Source organism: Hemicordylus capensis, chromosome 1 (assembly GCF_027244095.1).
Source record: "Hemicordylus capensis ecotype Gifberg chromosome 1, rHemCap1.1.pri, whole genome shotgun sequence".
Lineage (NCBI taxonomy): Eukaryota > Metazoa > Chordata > Lepidosauria > Squamata > Cordylidae > Hemicordylus > Hemicordylus capensis.
The window spans coordinates 59,034,579-59,051,796 of record NC_069657.1 but is presented as its reverse complement, the minus strand read 5'-3'; the positions used below and the strand labels follow the sequence as shown (position 1 = coordinate 59,051,796).

The 17,218-nt window shown below is 42.6% G+C and overlaps 1 protein-coding gene across 3 annotated transcripts in view; it reads right to left on the bottom strand.

Moving 5' to 3' along the window:
- Positions 1-17,218, bottom strand: part of PRKD1 (protein kinase D1) — a 194,338-nt gene that overhangs the window by 146,136 nt on the left and 30,984 nt on the right. The gene's annotated exons all lie outside the window — the stretch shown is intronic.

Below are 17,218 nucleotides of genomic sequence, written 5' to 3'. Positions count from 1 at the left end.
CAGGATTAATTCTCACTCTAGTTTTTTGTCAATGGTAGGATAATACTACATATCACTGCACTGGGGCTTTTTTTGTAACGGTACATGCCAGTATGCAGTATCGGCACCCTGTCCCACCCCCAAGTTCCAAAAGCGCCCAGCACGGCACTAGAAAACTGACTCCCTGCCAGGGATCGCAGCAGCAGGGAGAGCATTTCTGAGCACCGTGTCACGCCCCCTTGAGCAGCCATGCAAGCACACAAGGGCCGTGACCATGCATGGGGGTGTGGCCATACCAGCTCCTGTGTTATTACCACACACACAAAACAAGCACTGCACTGCAGTAAAGCAAAGGTTGCAATTGGAGAGCCAGTAACATGGCTATGACTACAGAAGACCACAATGGTGCAGAGTACAATAATGACTGTACAAGGAACTCTAGCATTCACCCTCCCACCACTGCCATTCTTAAGGCCACCATCTATTAAGTGCTAGGGATGTGCACGGAACCGGCCATTTTTTAAAAAATGGCCATCGTGCATGCCAGGCCTCGCAGAGGCCATTTGCGCATGAGCAGCGGCAGACAAAAGCGGCGGGAGACAAAACGTCCACTGCACCTACATACAGAGGCCTGGACGAGCCTAATAAAGTGGCTGAACAGGCCGCAGCAGTGATGAACGAGGCCAGCGGGAGGAGGGGGAACCTTCACGGACCCCCCCCCCAGGAAGCCCCCCTAAGGGGCTAAAGGTAAAAAAAAATGTGAATCCCCCAAACCGTCGGGGAGATGGGTTTAGTCCAAGTTCTGAATGAACTGAGGGGGTTCGGTTTGATCCCGAACCGTCAAAATGAACAGGCTCAATGTTCGCACATCCCTATTAAGTGCCATGCACCGATCCACTAGCTGATCATTACTAGTGAAGAAGGAGGCTCTGCAGGAGACACGCTGAGAGCGCCCACACTATTTCCCAGTCCTCCTGCATGCATGCTGTTGTACCACAGGGCTAACACTTTCAAGAGTGATTCATGCTCCAGAAGTGCTCTGCAAGATCAGATACACATCACTGAGTCTCAGCTTTGTGTTTCCCTGATCTTGCAGAGTGCTTCTGAAGTGCAAGCAGCCCTCAGAAGTATTATTCCCATGGAACAATTGCATGCACACAGGAGAACTAGGGAGTCAGGTGAGGGCTCTCAGCATGTACCCACGGAGCCTCCTTACACATGCGTCTTTCACAATCAGGATGTCAGCCATTATGTATTTCAGCTGCCTAAGCAAGGTCGTTATGGCAAAATATGTAGCGCACATACATTTTACTATATAGACATTATTTTCATGTAGGAAAAAGTGCAACAAATGAAGTTGCCTTCTATCATGAAGCTCGCCTTGGACAAGCCTCTCAGGTTAAGTTATCTCAGTAATACTATTGCATGTATAAGAGAGATTATAGTGGCACTATGTACAATTACAGGTATTTGTAGCGTGTGTTTGGGAGCCATTTGGATTAACAACTGTGGAACAGAGATAACTATGGACATATCTTTGAGTGGTGCAGGGCCCTTCTGGGGGAAGGCAAAATTGGCAAAAAACCTCTCCTCCCGTTGCAAGATCAGCTCTGAGAGCTAAGGAAACAGTCTGCTGAGGGGAAGCTTCTTCCCAGCATGCAGCTATACTGTTAATGGAGTTATCAACCACTCTAGGAAGCCCACAAAAGGCATAAAGGTGATCATCATCCCTTCTTGTTTGTCTCCTACATGTGACATTCAGAAATATATTGCTGCTGTTCAATAAGATACACTATGAAGCTTTGGCAACAAATATTTATGAACCACATAGCCCATCTAGCTCTAATAGTGCTTCTTTTTTGGCTACCAATACATAACTTTCAGATGAAGAAGCTAACAAATTCAAGATAACAATAGCTGGATTATGTTGAGTCACTTTCAAATGGAGATTTCAATCATTACTTCACAAACCAGAACATGGTAGTATTATCCCACCACACAGATCAGTTAACAGTGACAGCGAGTAATTATTTCTGAATATGTAATGAAATGTGTCTTCTGTCGCCACAAAATAAAATGTATGTACACTAATCCATGTCAAATAACCATTCCAAGGCATGGCCTCAAAAGAAGGAAGGGTGTGTGTGTGTGTGTGTGTGTGTGTGTGTGTGTGTGTGTGTGTTGTTTTTAACAAGAAGAATAGTTAAAGAAAAATTAGTTGAGAAGAACAGCTTTTAAACAAATTTCAGTATAGGCAGTGGCCTTGGAAATCACAGGTAATTAAAAATATTGATTGATTGACTGACGGACTGACGGAATGACTGACTGACTGGATCCACTTGTATACCACCCAAAACCTATGTCTCTGGGCAGTTCACAAACAAAAATACAAATTAAAACAGATTGAAAATGTTAAAACATTAAAATTTAAACATTTAATACAATAGAGCTCTTCTCATGATCAGTGAGACGAGTTTGCGGGCTGTCTGCTGGGAAGGATGGTCAAGCTTACCTTCCCTGCAGATGACTGGCTGGCAGTCTCTGGGTGGGCAGATCGCCCACCCAGACGACTGGCAGCTTGCCTGCAGCTCGTCCGACAGCTCCAGGGGTCGGGGTGCCAGGACACTCTCAGGAGTCCAAATAATGCATCACACAAGCGCACAGTGAATTACTGGAATCCCTCTCCCCAAAGTGTGCCAGACGTGGCTGCAACGATGAACAAAATGAAGTTAAGGGAGCACTCGCTACCTTCACCTCATTTTAGAAGGAGGCTACATAGGCAGGTTTGCCACCGTGTAGCTACCGGGATTGGGCACGATCCTGGTGGTTCACATGAGCTTGCAAAACAGGGCTGGGCTCCCTTAGCCCAGTTTTGCATGCTCGTGTGAATAGCCTCAATGTTAAAACTACTAAGAACTGTGAATCCGATTGAAAGCCTGGGTGAACAAATGTGTCTTAACTACCTTCTTAAAAATTGTCAGAGATGGTGAGGCTCTTATTTCAGCAAGGAGAGGATTCCAAAGCCTTAGGGGAGCAATGGAGAAAGCCCGTCCCTGAGTACCCAAAAGTCGAGTTGGTGGCAACTACAGACAAACCTCTCCAGGTGATCTCAATGGGCGGTGGGGCTCATAGCAAAGAAGATACTGTATTCTCTTAAATACCCAGGGCCTAAGTTGTTTAGGGCTTTATAAGTTATCACTAGCACCTTGTATTTTGCCCAGAAACTTATCAGCAGCCAGTGCAGCTCTTTCAAAACAGGCGTAATATGGTCTGTCCAAGATGACTCAGAGACCAATCTGGCTGCCCTATTCTGTACCAATTGTAGTTTCCTGTCTATGAACAAAGACAGCCCCAAGAAGAACGCATTACAGTAGTCAAGCCTGGAAGTTACCAGCATATGTACCACTCTTTTAAGGTCAGTGGATGAATCCTCTAATATATTATGCATCTCACATCTATGCCCTGGTTTTGAAAAGATGGACCAAATTATACCAGATTCGTAAATTCTACATGGAAACCAGAGAGGGGATTCAAAAGGGCAAGGGCAATTCAGATAAATTTGGAGGGAGAGGAATAGAGCGGATGGGAAGAATTCTCTTCAAGGTAAATAAGAACCAATGGTGAGCCTTAAAGCTAGCTACACACACACACCCATCCTTAATGTCCAAGTTGTTTCCAGGTTAACTGGTTCTTAAGGAGCCAACAGATATTAAAACAGGTAGGCAATTTCTACCCTCTACTTTTTTTTCCCCCAGGTATGGCATCTATTTCTAGCCTAAAAAGCCCTGGAGGGGCAGTTTTGTAACCATGGTGGGTCACAAATTTAAATTTTTTAAAAAGGGATTGTATTCTTGAGATAAATGGCCTCAAAACAGTGATACATATGCTGGTAACCTCCAGACTTGACTACTGCAATGCGCTCTACGTGGGGCTGCCTTTGTAGTCGTAGAAATTACAATGGGTACAGAATGTGTCAGCCACATTGGTCTCTGGGAAACATAAAGGGACCACATAACACTGGTTTTGACAGAACAGCACTGGCTATCAATATGCTTCTGGATGAAATATAAAGTGCTGGTTCTTACCTATAAAGCTCTTAATGGCTTAGGTCCAGGCTATTTAAGAAAGCACCTCCTTGGTCATAAACCCTGCCGCCTGTTATGATCTTCTGGAGACATCCGGTTATGGATGCCACTGGCTCGTTTGGTGGCAACCCATGTCCAGGCTTTCTCTGTGGCTGCCCCAGGGCTTTGGAATATGCTCCCTACTGAAATAAGAGCATCTCCTTCTCTGTTTGTTTTAAGGAAGAACCTCAAGACTCTCCTGTTTTCACAGGCTATTAATTAGAATTAATTTTAATAGTTTTTAAAACTTGTTTTAATAACTATCTTATTCTATTGTTTGTATTGCCATGTATTTTAATCTGTAATTTTTAAATATTTTAAATTTTGTACACCGCCTAGAGATGTACATATCAGGTGGTATAGAAATAAGATAGATAGATAGATAGATAGATAGATAGATAGATAGATAGATAGATAGATAGATAATCTGGCTGAAGGAGAGCAAACCTTAACTGGCTGAGAAATGAACTGTGTATTTTTTTTAGAAAGGATCAACTTTTGATCTGTTTTTAAAAAACAAACAAACAAATACTTTTCAACAAAAGTTTCCAAAGCGGTTTACATAGAGAAATAATAAATAAGGTATCTCCCTGTCCCCAAAGGGCTCACAATCCAAAAAGAAACATAAGATAGACACCAGCAACAGTCACTGGAAGTACTGTGCTGGGGGTGGATAGGGCCAGTTACTCTCCCCCGCTAAATAAAGAGAATCACCATGTTAAAAAGGTGCCTCTTTGCCCAGTTAGCAGGGTTCTAAATTCATTTAAAACAATGAATCATCTTTGTATTTAAAGTATATGGGCACTATACTAAATTGGAGTAACACCCCAAGCCTATAGCATTTGTCCATAATAATAACATATTATGGAATTCAATTCATCATGGAAGATAAATGGTGGCAAAGGATACAGAAACCCTCACAGAACTCACTAAGTAGATTTATGAAAAACTGTTTACTAACGAGTGTAGTGGAAGAGGGGTGTGCAGGGACAGAGCGCCGGTACTTCTTGGCTTCTCTGGCTGTTGGCGTCGGTATGGCTGTGGGGGCTGTCATGAAGAGTGCCTGCACTTCTGCATTTATAACTACACCACTGTTTACTACACAAAAATATGTATGGAGTATCGGTGCTTATTTTCTCTGGTGGAAGCTTTGGCTACAATGACCTCCCATAGTTGTTTCAATGAACTTTTTTGGTCTGTTTTTTAAAGTCAAACACAAAAAATCCTGTTGAATAAAAGGAGCTGTATTCAGAGAAGAGTTCTTTTTTTAAAAAATAACTATTATACTTCTGTCCATGATTACAGATGCTTCAGAAGGATGGTACAAAATCCTCACTAGGACTCTAGGATGTTTGGTTCTTGTGCATTACGTACTAAAATGCTGTCTAAGCCTTTTCATTTAAGCAGAATTTTTGTCACCATCATTATTCAGAATGAAATTTTGGTCAGCCACATAGATGATGTGAGTTCTTCTAATCTTTCACCAGAAACGTAGCTGCTTTTGCAAGAGCCATGCCAAAAGTATCTTAAAGGCACCTTGGAAAGAAGCATAGTTTGTGTGGCTTGGTTGATTGTTTTAAAGATAATGTTGCTGAGTAAGTCTTGTTACCTCTGTTGTAGTGGCAAAATATTAATCAACAACATATTATTCTGATCCTTTTCTTGAAAAATTATACTGGTGGGCATAGCACAGTCTTGCTTCAGACCTCACCATCTTACTTTATAGAGTTGTGTACAGATCTGTGTCTGTTTTGTGAAGGACCACAAGCATAATTTCCAGTTCAAAAGAAGCTTCATCCTGATTTAAAACTCCTAGTACACCTCTGACCCCAAGCAGGGATGTGCCCAAACCGGTTCAGACAGCCGCGGGCAGTGATCAGTTCCTTTTCAAAGCAGGTAAGCAGGTCTCCGCCACCCCAATGCTTTTCTGGGTGCAGCAACCATTTTCCAAAAGGCCCCATGCAGGCTGCTGGAAGCAGCACTGCAGCTAAGTGCAGTCTTTTGCCAAGCGGGTACCACTTCTCGGAAAAGTGGTGGGGGAGTGGGGGAACAGGTAAGGACCTGATCTTTAAAGGAACTGATCCCTGCCTTGCCAAACTGGTTTGAATGTGGGCGCCTGAGCCGATCGGCACTTCCCTAAGGAGGTGCCTGTCCGATTCGGGCACATCCTTAACCCCAAGACAGCATTGCTAAGTAAATGTATCCAAAGTCTGTCTAAATGCTATAGACTTTTCTGTGGCAGAATGTGACTAGGCAACTGAACAATTTCAAAATCTCTACTGCCTTGCTGTAAGCTGTAACTGTAGAATGACTTCCAGAAGAATACCTGTGTTAATCCAGAAAGAAAAGGAAAGGGAAAGACTATGGGCAGCATCCAAACTAGCTAGTCATGATGAAGCACCACTGAAATAAAATGAGACAATTTAGTCACAATGGGACCTAATGAATAACTGAGTCTGGATGCTGCCCAAATGCAGTGCCTTAGCCTAACCAGTTATTGTACTTTCTGTAGTACCTTGGACAAATTAACTTACCGTGTCATGACCTGTTCTTGGCCCCAACTTGATCACCGAAAAAAGCAGGGTGGAGTAATTGCAAGGCAATTACTTACAATACAATTGTACCAACACTCTAGGCCAATTGACATTGCACAGAGGTATTTAAAATTGATTAATAAAGTTGTGGCCCAAATCTTAATTCATACAATTAGGCTGTTCTCACAAGCAGCCTGACTTAGGCAGCTCATGTGGAGCGCTGGGATCGAATGCAATCCCGGCGTCGCTGCCCTGCCTAACCCACCTTTTTACCCTGACCTTTAGCACGCCCTTAACCACAGCACCAGGGTCATGTGTATGCTTGGGCTGCATGCAACCCGAGAATACACAGAGTTGTAGGGCTGGGACTTGTTTTCCTGGCCTCCAGTGATCCATGTTGCTGGGAGCAGCGCAGATAATGTGGATGCGAGGTAGCACACTGAAGAGGGAGCAACAGATCATTTAGGAGGCCAAATTTGCAGATGAAACCAAACTCTTCCGGGTAGTGAAATCCAAAACGGATTGTGAGCAGCTCCAAAAGGATCTCTCCAGACTGGGGGAGTGGGCGACAAAGTAGCAAATGCGGTTCAATGTTAGCAAGTGTAAGGTGATGCACACTGGGAGGAAAAACCCCAACTTCAAGTATATGCTGATGGGATCTGAGCTGTCGGTGACTGACCAGGAGAGGGATCTTGGGGTTGTGGTATACAGCTCGTTGAAAGTGTCAACTCAATGTGTTGCAGCTGTGAAAAAGGCCAGTTCCATGCTAGGGATCGTTAGGCAGGGGATTGAAAATAAAACTGCTAATATTATAATGCCCTTATACAAAACTATAGTGAGACCACACTTGGAGGACTGTGTACAATTCTGGTCACCACATCTTAAAAAGGACATTGTTGAACTGGAAAAGGTACAGAAGAGGGCAACCAAGATTATTAGGGGCCTAGTGCACCTTTCTTATGAGGCTAGACTACAACACCTGAGGCTTTTTAGTTTAGAAAAAAGACGACTGCGGGGAGACCGGATAGAGGTCTATAAAATCATGCATGGTGTGGAGAAAGTGGAGAGAGAGAGATTCTTTTCCCTCTCACACAACACTAGAACCAGGAGTCACTCCATGAAATTGATTGCCAGGAGGTCTAGGACCAACAAACAGAAGTACTTTTTCACACAACGCATGATCCACTTGTGGAACTCTCTGCCACAGGATGTGGTGACAGCCAACAGCCTGGATGGCTTTAAAAGAGGTTTGGAGGACTTCATGGAGGACAGGTTTATCAATGGCTACCAGTCGGAGGGGTGTGGGCCACCTCCAGCCTCAAAGGCAGGATGCCTCGGAGTACCAGTTGTAGGGGAGTAATGGCAGGAGAGAGGGCATGCCCTCAACTCCTGCCTGTGGCTTCCAGCGGCATCTGGTGGGCCACTGCGCAAAACAGGATGCTGGACTAGATGGGCCTTGGGAGTCCACCCAGGACTCCAGTCCACCCAGGTTTTCTAGCTTGTTAGATTCTATGCCTTCTTTAACATACAGTGCTACTCCACTTCCAAGGCACCCCTCCCTGTCCTTTCTATATTATTATTGATTGATTGATTGATTGATTATTTGATTTTTATACCTCCCTTCCGAGCTGGCTCAGGGCGGTTTACAATTTAAAAACAGAAATCATTAAAAACAATTAAAACAGAAATACAAATATAAACACCAATTTAAAAACATCTTTAAAAACAATTAAACTATCAAAACAATTAAAACCCTGAAAACCAGGTTAACATTAAAACAATTAAAACTATTTAAAAACCCTGAAAGGCCAGGCCAAACAGATGGTTTTTAAGGGCTCTCTTGAAGGACAGTAAAGAATTAAGATTACGAGTTTATATCCAGAGTATAGAGTTTATATCCAGAGTATAGAGTTTATATCCAGAGTATAGAGTTTATATCCAGGGATAACAGTGTCCCACTGGTTCTCACTGTTCACCATGTTTCTGTTATGCCCTCTATATCTATTTCTGCATTAGCAACCAAGCACTCCTTCTCACCCATTTTGGCTCGGAGGCTTCTGGCATTGGCATATAAGCACCTATACGCCGAATCTCTCGCCTTATGTACGCTATCTTTCTTTTGACTCTTTGACCAGCTGGCACAGTCTCCCGTCTGCTCTTTATGTGGTACCGCTCTGTCCCCTTCGGTTTTATCTGAATCCTTTGCACCCTAGCACTTTAAAGGATAGCTTTTGCTGAACGGGATACTGCCCAGCTCCCATCAGCTGTTTCCCAGGTGTCATTTTAAAAGCTGCTCTGACACCTTTTTTATTTTAAGCACCAGCAGTCTGGTTCCATCTTGGTTCAAGTGCAGCCCTTTTGTACAGGCCTTGCTTACCCCAAAATGTATCCCAGTGCCTAACAAATCTAAACCCCTCCTCCCGGAACCAACATCTCATCCACGCATTGAAACCCCTCAGCTCTGCCTGTCTCACTGTACCTGTGCGTGGTACAGGTAGCATTTCTGAGAATGCTACCTTGTGGGTCCTGGACTTCAATATGCTACGTATCAGCCTAAATTTGGCTTCCAGGACCTACCGACTACATATCCCCACATCGTTGGCGCTGACATGCACCACGACAGCTGTCTCCTCGCCAGCACTGCCTAAAAGCCTATCTAGACGCTGCATGATGTCCGCAACCTTCGCACCAGGCAGGCAAGTCACCGTGCGGTCAGCACACAGGTCACAATATACCTCTAATGATCAAATCACCCACTACAAGGAGGCCTCCCCCAGAGGAATATCCCCTGTGCGAGAGGATATGGGCTCATCATCCATGGAAGGAGTCCCTTCTAAAGGAGCATTTCTCTCTTCCTCAGACCGATGTCCTCCTTGCCCAAGACCCTCATTCTCCCTGACAGCAGAGGAGCTATCAGTCCTGGAGTGGGATGTCTCTATCACATCTCTGAAGGTCTCGTCCACATGCCTCTCTGTCTCTCTGAGCTTCTCCTGATCTGCCAACTTGGTCTCAAGGGAACGAACTTGCTCCCTGAGAGCCAGGAGCTCCTTGCACCGAGCACACACCCATGACTTCTGCCCATGGGCCAAATAGTCATACATGTGGCACTCTGTGCAATACACTGGGAAGTGCCTCCTCCCCTGCTGGCCTTCTATCTTCATACTGTTTTTGTTGGCTGTTTACAGTATTTAGAGATAGCTTATTAGAAGGATAGGTCTCAGCTGTAATGGTCAGGTATTTACTGTCCAAGCAGCCTGTCCCAAGAATATGAGGAAGGGATTTGTACTTACATTCTCTTCTCCACCAGTCTCCTTATGATCACTAGTTCCAGCCTCCCCCACGCACTTCCTGCTAAACTCCTGCTAAACTCCTATGTCCTGTTTGCTATTCCTGTTCGCTATGTTCTCGGCCCTACACCTCTTATGTAGAAAGTAGTCTTCCAGCTGTCACAGGATGTGAGTCAAAGGAATGTGGGGCCTCCCCCCAGCCCTAGCTGACTCCACCCCCTCCAGGCAAGGACAATCAATCAACACTGGAGTTAGCTAACCCTTGCAATTTCTAACCCTTGCAAGGACAAACAACAAACACTGGAGTTATCTAACCCTTTCAAATTCTAACCCTTGCAATTACAAACCCACACACAGAGACTATGACTTATCCCTTAAAGAGAAACCAGCCCCTGAAAATCTCCCCTCCTCCTGTTAGTTGGCTTGAAGGGGGGAAGGGCTAGATGCTTAGAAAAGCTTGCTCACCTCCCCAAGATGTGTCTGCTCTTCACAGAGTAGAAGACATTGTAAGGACAGTGTAAGGACACTGTGCTAGCACAAGGCTGTTGCACTTGCATTCCAGACTAGTGCTGCACAACCATAAGCATGCCTCATTTGTTTTAAAGGGAACTTTTGTACAAGAGCACTATTGCACCAAAGTGCAATTCCACAAATGGCCATTATTAGTGCAACTATGCAGTCTTCTTGCACTAGCATATCTTTGCTTGTTACACATGGACTTCATTATGTTAGTCAATATGTCAGCAAGTGTTTCTGTACCATCAAGTATAAAAAATCCTATGCTGATAAACACCAAAACAACCCCTCACAATTAACTTATTTACCAAACTCCACAGTAGACAAAATTTCCAGATGAAACTCACTAAAGATAGCATGTTTATATGCACACAGGTTAAGGTAAAGTAGAAGAAATATTTAAAAGAACCACAAAGTGATGCCTAAAGATGACAGAAATTCAAAGAACGCATTCTGCTTGCTTAAGCTTGACAAGTGGAAATAATATTCCTGGGAATCCATGATCATATCAACAAAATCATGCACATTGGAACCTGGTTCATGATTGGCACTTCTAAGTACTGGACTAAATACAAGCATCATACCATCTGCATAATATCAGATCTATTAAATTCTCCACTGTGACCAAAGCCCTTGTTGAAGAGGACAAAAAGAAAACTCAATGAGTAAAAAAACAAATGAAGATCAAATAACAGACCAGAGGAACTGATTAAACCCAAATCATATAGAGAATGAATACTTACGAAGTAATGTGATACTGCTGTTGCTATGTGCCAACTAGTCAACTCTCTCCAAAGCATACAATAAACCAAATAATTTTTTTACTAGTACTATAGACAAACATGGGATCTAATTTCAAAGGTCACAGTCAAATATTAATGGGCTAGTTAAAAGGTTTCCCTAATGAGGTGTAAGATACATAATGGAAAATTGATTTACCATTCAATAGCCAAATTGGAAATCAACTCACTATCGTTTTCTGAAACATAAGCTACCTAAAAGAGAAGTTGGCAATAGTGCTTCCAAAGATTCATGAAAAGCTTCTCTCCATATCCCTCTCCCAGTTATCAAGCTCTCTGACAAGTGGGGAATGTTACTGAAAAGCATCTACCCAACCACTTCCCAAACTGGAGACAAGACAGGGAAAGTGGCAGTCACAGTCAACGCTTGTTAGGCTGCTTGTAAGAACCATCGAGAACAGCGTGGGTCCCAGTGGCGTCTCGGAGGCAAACCCAAAGAAGCCCACCAGTTAGACACCCAAAGAAGCTGTGCCCTTAGCCACGCCTACCTGCTCATGTGTTGCCACCAGGAGATTGCAGCTGGTGCTTAGACAGCACAGTGTGGGGTGGGGGGAGATCCCCACAGTGCACCGTGCACTTGTGCAGTGTATTGTGGGATTTCCGGGGGCTGCGATGACACATCCCTACCCCCACTCTTCCATTCTGCCAGAAGCACAAAGACAGCAGCTCCCAGAGGCAGCAGCAGGCTCATCTGTGGGGAAGGTAAGTTCCTGCAGCCTTCCCCACCGGTGCTACCCGCCCTCAAGCCCTCCCATGGCATCATGAGAAAAGTCTCTACGAGTAAGCTGAGTGCACCTCTGGACGTAAACTCATCACTTGCACACTGATCTCTATTCATGGGGGCATCCCCAGAAGCTGGAGGGAACTGCCAAAGCACTTATCTCAGGCTCCCCTCCATGGTTTTGTGAAGAGAGTGCAGGGTCAGACCAACTGTCCACATAGCCTATTTTTGCAGAGTGACAAAGCTCAGAAAAACAACAGATTTTGTTTGTTGTTGTTTCCTTTGTCTACAAAATTCTATGGGGATTTTGTGGTCAACTTAACAATAATGTAATGTCTAAATTATTTCAACCCCTTTCAAAATTATTTTTTTACCCCACTTCTTAATTGTAATGTATGCTGGTTTGATCAAGAATGTTCCTCTCCCCACTGTCATCTTTTGCCTTTCCAGTATAATGCTACCTGTTCTTTGCAGCATGAACCATTATTTGCACTATTGACCAATTGCTCAACAGGCCTTCCCCCATCTCGGCCACCTTACTATTACCCAAAGAAATATATGGTGTGTTTTTTCCTAAAAGTGGAGTGGAAGAGAAAATGGGGGCAATCAAAACCTATAATAACCCTAGTTCAAATTCTCCCTGCATTTCATTCAATCCATGAAACAAATAAAAACCAAGATTAGGTTGTAGTGTATGATGAGCAACCGCACTCCCCTTCAGCTGTGGTTCTTTTTCACATGCATCCATGCATACTAATATCTTAAAATGTGATGCTGGGAGTTGGAGACAATTACAGCTAGGCTGGGAGGCATTTGTAAGATGTCAGAAATATCAGAGCAAACACCATTACAGTCAAATCCAAAACTTACATTTCAGCAAATAAAATATTTAGTCATATGAACTGCAGATGTCGTATGTATAAGAGATGGTGTGCATACTAAGCCTTGGTTTGGGCTATTTTCTGAACACTTTTATAGACAAGATAATTAGTTCAGCTTGAAGATTGCTACTAGCAATTAAGAAGAAAAAAACATCCTGTTTGAGAGACACTATGGTAACTAAAAAATTATGTATACTTAACCATGGGTTAAGTATCCTTTTGCCCAAACAATTTCATCCTGAAAAGGGGAATCATTGGCTTTAAATATCTGTAAAGCATCATTGGCTTTCTCTGGTCGGCAAACATTAGTTTGATTTACACATGTATGTATATGACTCAATTCATCCACAGTTGATTACTGTACACCAGGGCTGCCCAACTCCGGCCCTCCAACTGTTGTTGGACTACAACTCCCATCTTCCACAACTATTGGCCACTGTAGCTTTGGATGATGGGGGTTGTAGTCCCTGCTGTACATTTTTTATGACTGGCAGCTGAATGGGTGAAGAAACTCACCGAAAACTGTGAGTGTCTGAGGCAACATGAAAGCTCTGCAATGGCTGGTTCGCACATACAATTCACCACTTGATACCACAAGCATCAACATAGAATATAGAACACAGGAAGCCGCCATATACTGAGTCAGACCATAGGTTCATCTAGCTCAGTATTGTCTACACAGACTGGCAGCGGCTTCTCCAATGTTGCATGCAGGAACCTCTCTCAGCCCTATCTTGGAGAAGCCAAGGAAGGAACCGGAACCTTCTGCTCTCCCCAGAGCTGCTGCATCCCCTGAGGGGAATATCTTACAGTGCTCACACATTAAATCTCCCATTCATATGCAACCAAGGCAGACCCTGCTTAGCTAAGGAGACAAGTCATGCTTGCTACATGGATATTTGAACCTGCCCTTACCTAGCTGAAGGATAAGCACTGAGTGGGAACTTTTTGCAGTTTTTCAAGCCAAATGTTAAAACAGTCTGAACAGCTGTTATTCCAAAGGCAACATCTTGTTTACTCAATAACCCCAACTGGGATAAACATTACGGATGGATTTGTAAATGTCACCAGCTCCTTTGTATTCCTAAGGAATTATACACAGGGTTGATTTTTAAAAAATATATATTTCAAATGGATTTAAAAAATTTAAATTGGATTTTAATTTTTCAAAAAATCATTAAAAAGAACCTAGATTAAAGATATCATCATGAATATTAATCATTAATGAATATTAATTTCTAATTATATTCTATGAACATATTAACAGCAGTATATGAGGATGAGAGAAAAGACCTGATCAATCCTATTCTGCAGCTGGTGTACATGCAATGTGAATGCATACACACACAAATACACAGTCAAGCCCTTGCCCTCTCAAAGGCAGTTCAAAGGCAAAAAAGGGAAATACATGAATAGAGGATTGTGGGGGATGGAGTAAATCTAGCAGAGCAAGGAGGAGGAGGATATAAATGCAAGGAATAGGGGAGAGTAATAGAAAGTGAAAACAACAGTTATCAGAACATATGTATGCAGTCCAGAGGAAACCTTTTCTGAGTACATCGTAGAAGGGAAACACCTCTCATGGCAGCAGGCTGTAAAAGACACTCCATTTAGAAATATTTTAATGAAGGTCCTGTACCTGTGGGTAAGACATGCAGGCATGTTAAATGCAAATCATGCAACAAAGAAATACAAGGCCTGGTTGCCTGAATGAAACAGCATTATGAGAATTGTGCAGCTATTACAGTGTGTAACCTACTTCTAAAATAGAAAACTACATCTATCTCTGAATATGTATTAAGCTTATATTAGATAGAAAACAAGGGTGTACTTTTTCTAGAAAATGATGATTGAATAGAATCTTCCTGACTAGTACTTTAAATCATTAAAATAGAGTCATTCTGTTTTTTAAATCATGATTTAAAATCAATTTGATTTTAATCAAATCAGTCCTGATTGTACAGACAGGAGTCCCCAGAAACTGGTGATTTCCACACCAAAGTACTAACAATGAGCTTCAGACTTTTTATATGTCCAAAAATGTGCAATTCTACACTAAAGTTACAAGACAAACCTGTTAGCAATTGTAGTTGTAACAAAACAACTACTGCCTCTCATAACTGCAAGAAATCTCATGAATATTGTCACTGTGGATGATGTCATCTTAGTATGACATAATCCACAGGATGATTAATGGGTTTAGCTGCCAATATGGAATGGAGTACCAATGAGTACACTTATTTCCAGATGGCCCTGATGCTGTTAAGCTTTCTTTATAACCAAAGGATACCTTCAATAACCAAAGGATAATGGCCCATATAATAATTAAATTCAAACATGGAACTGTATAAGTATATGGAAGGAAGTAACTACTTCAAAATCCACTATGATTCCCTAAAAATTCAGTATGATTTCCTACAGTCATGTAAAGAAGTATATACAAAGATGCTATACAAAACAAAAAGTATAGAATATAGAAACAGAGAATAGTTGGACTTCTGATCCTAATTAACCATGACGTAAACTTGGACCACTCACTATTAAATTAAATAAATAAATAAATTATGAGATTTCCTGCAGTTATGACAGGCAATAGTTGTTTTATTACAACTACTATTGCTAACAGGTTTGTCTTGTAACTTTAGTGTAGAATTGGGTGGTTTACAGGGTGGTTGTGAGGACTAAAATGGAATAATGCAATGTATGCTGCTGCTTGAGCTCCTTAGAGGAAAGGCAAGATAGAAATATGAAAAATAATAATTATTATTATTATAGCAACTGCCTTTGGCTTTACTTCCATATACATTTTGAAATAAAAAAATAAGCACCATCCCAGATTATTTTAATTCTTCATTACAAAACAAGTGAAATGTTTTATCACATATACCCAATTCCAATTCAGAAACTGGAAACACATAAATCTTAAATACTGTCCATGGGACATATGCAAAACTTTTTAATAAAAAGTTTTATTGGCTCTTAGTCCTCCAATATAAAGTTCTCTCTGCTAATCCTAGATACGTAGACCCTGGTGTGGTTACTCACTCTGTTCATATCCTTAGACCCCTCTTTCTTTGCTGTCACTCAAGTGTCTTAAAACTTAGTCTTGATACTGAAGTAGGAGTCCTGACTTAAATTGGGCAGCATCCACACTTAAGCAAAGTGGTGCTCCATAGAAGCTTCTACTGATGGAGCACTGCTCTGCTAAAGGACTGAATATCGCCCATTAAGTCTTGCTTGTAAAGCACACTTGACATTCAGTATACATTAATGTGACCGGAAGATCACATGTGTATCTAGATCCCATTGCCAGAAAGCAATGATTAGCAAGATCTACAGTCAGCAACAGTATACGGATACTATAGTATATGGATACTCAATCGTAACATATGGATACTTACAGTATTAATACGTTGTTGCACAATTAAAGAATACAAAGACATTAGGAGGCTCAGGAATGAAGAAACATGGGAGCTAGGAAAGTATTAAAACAAGGAAAATATTTTTTTTAAGTAGAGCTCAAGGTAAGTATGCATCAACTTAAAAGAAAAGAAAACACACTAAGGTAATCAGAACATAAGAAAAGCCCTGCTGGATCAGACCCAAGGCCTATCGAGTCCAGCATCCTGTTTCACACAGTGGCCCACCAGATGCCTCCAGGAAGCCCACAAGCAAGAGCAGATGAAATCCTGATGTTACTCCCCTGCAACTGGTATTTAAAGGCATCTTGCCTCTTAGGCTAGAGATGGCCTATAGCCCTCAGACTGGTAGCCATTGATAGACCTCTCCATCCAAATTCCTGAGGGCAGCACTCCGTGTACCAAGATGTGTCTCCATTGCCACTCTGTGCCTAGAGACAAACCAGATCGATTGAGGCTAGGGTGTGGGTGGCCACTCTCTGCTATTGGCTCAGACTATCCTTTTGCCCAATTGGTCTTGACCCTCTAAACCTTCATGATGATAACCAATCTGTTGGGCTCAGACAAGTGAGGAAAATTAGCTACCCTGGGCCTCTCCCTACTGACCCTGCTCAACATGGGCTATGATCAGGCAAAAGCAAACATTAAGCAGCGCATTACAGACATTGAACGCCAAACTGATCTCAGCAGTGTCTCAAAATTTTATATCAGTGAGGAGCTTAGATATATTGCGTCTCCTGCAGCATATCTTACTCAACTAGAGTTCCCAAACCACAGAACGGTGTTCATCTTGGCCCGCTGTCATGGTCTCCCCTCAGCAGTGCTAGAGAGCCATTACAGAAGGATCCCATTTGTAGAGCGACTATGCCCCTGTGGCTCAGGACAGATCGAAATTACTGAGCATGTCCTCCTATACTGCCCATTCTATAGAGACATTTGTGCCTCTCTCATTCTCCC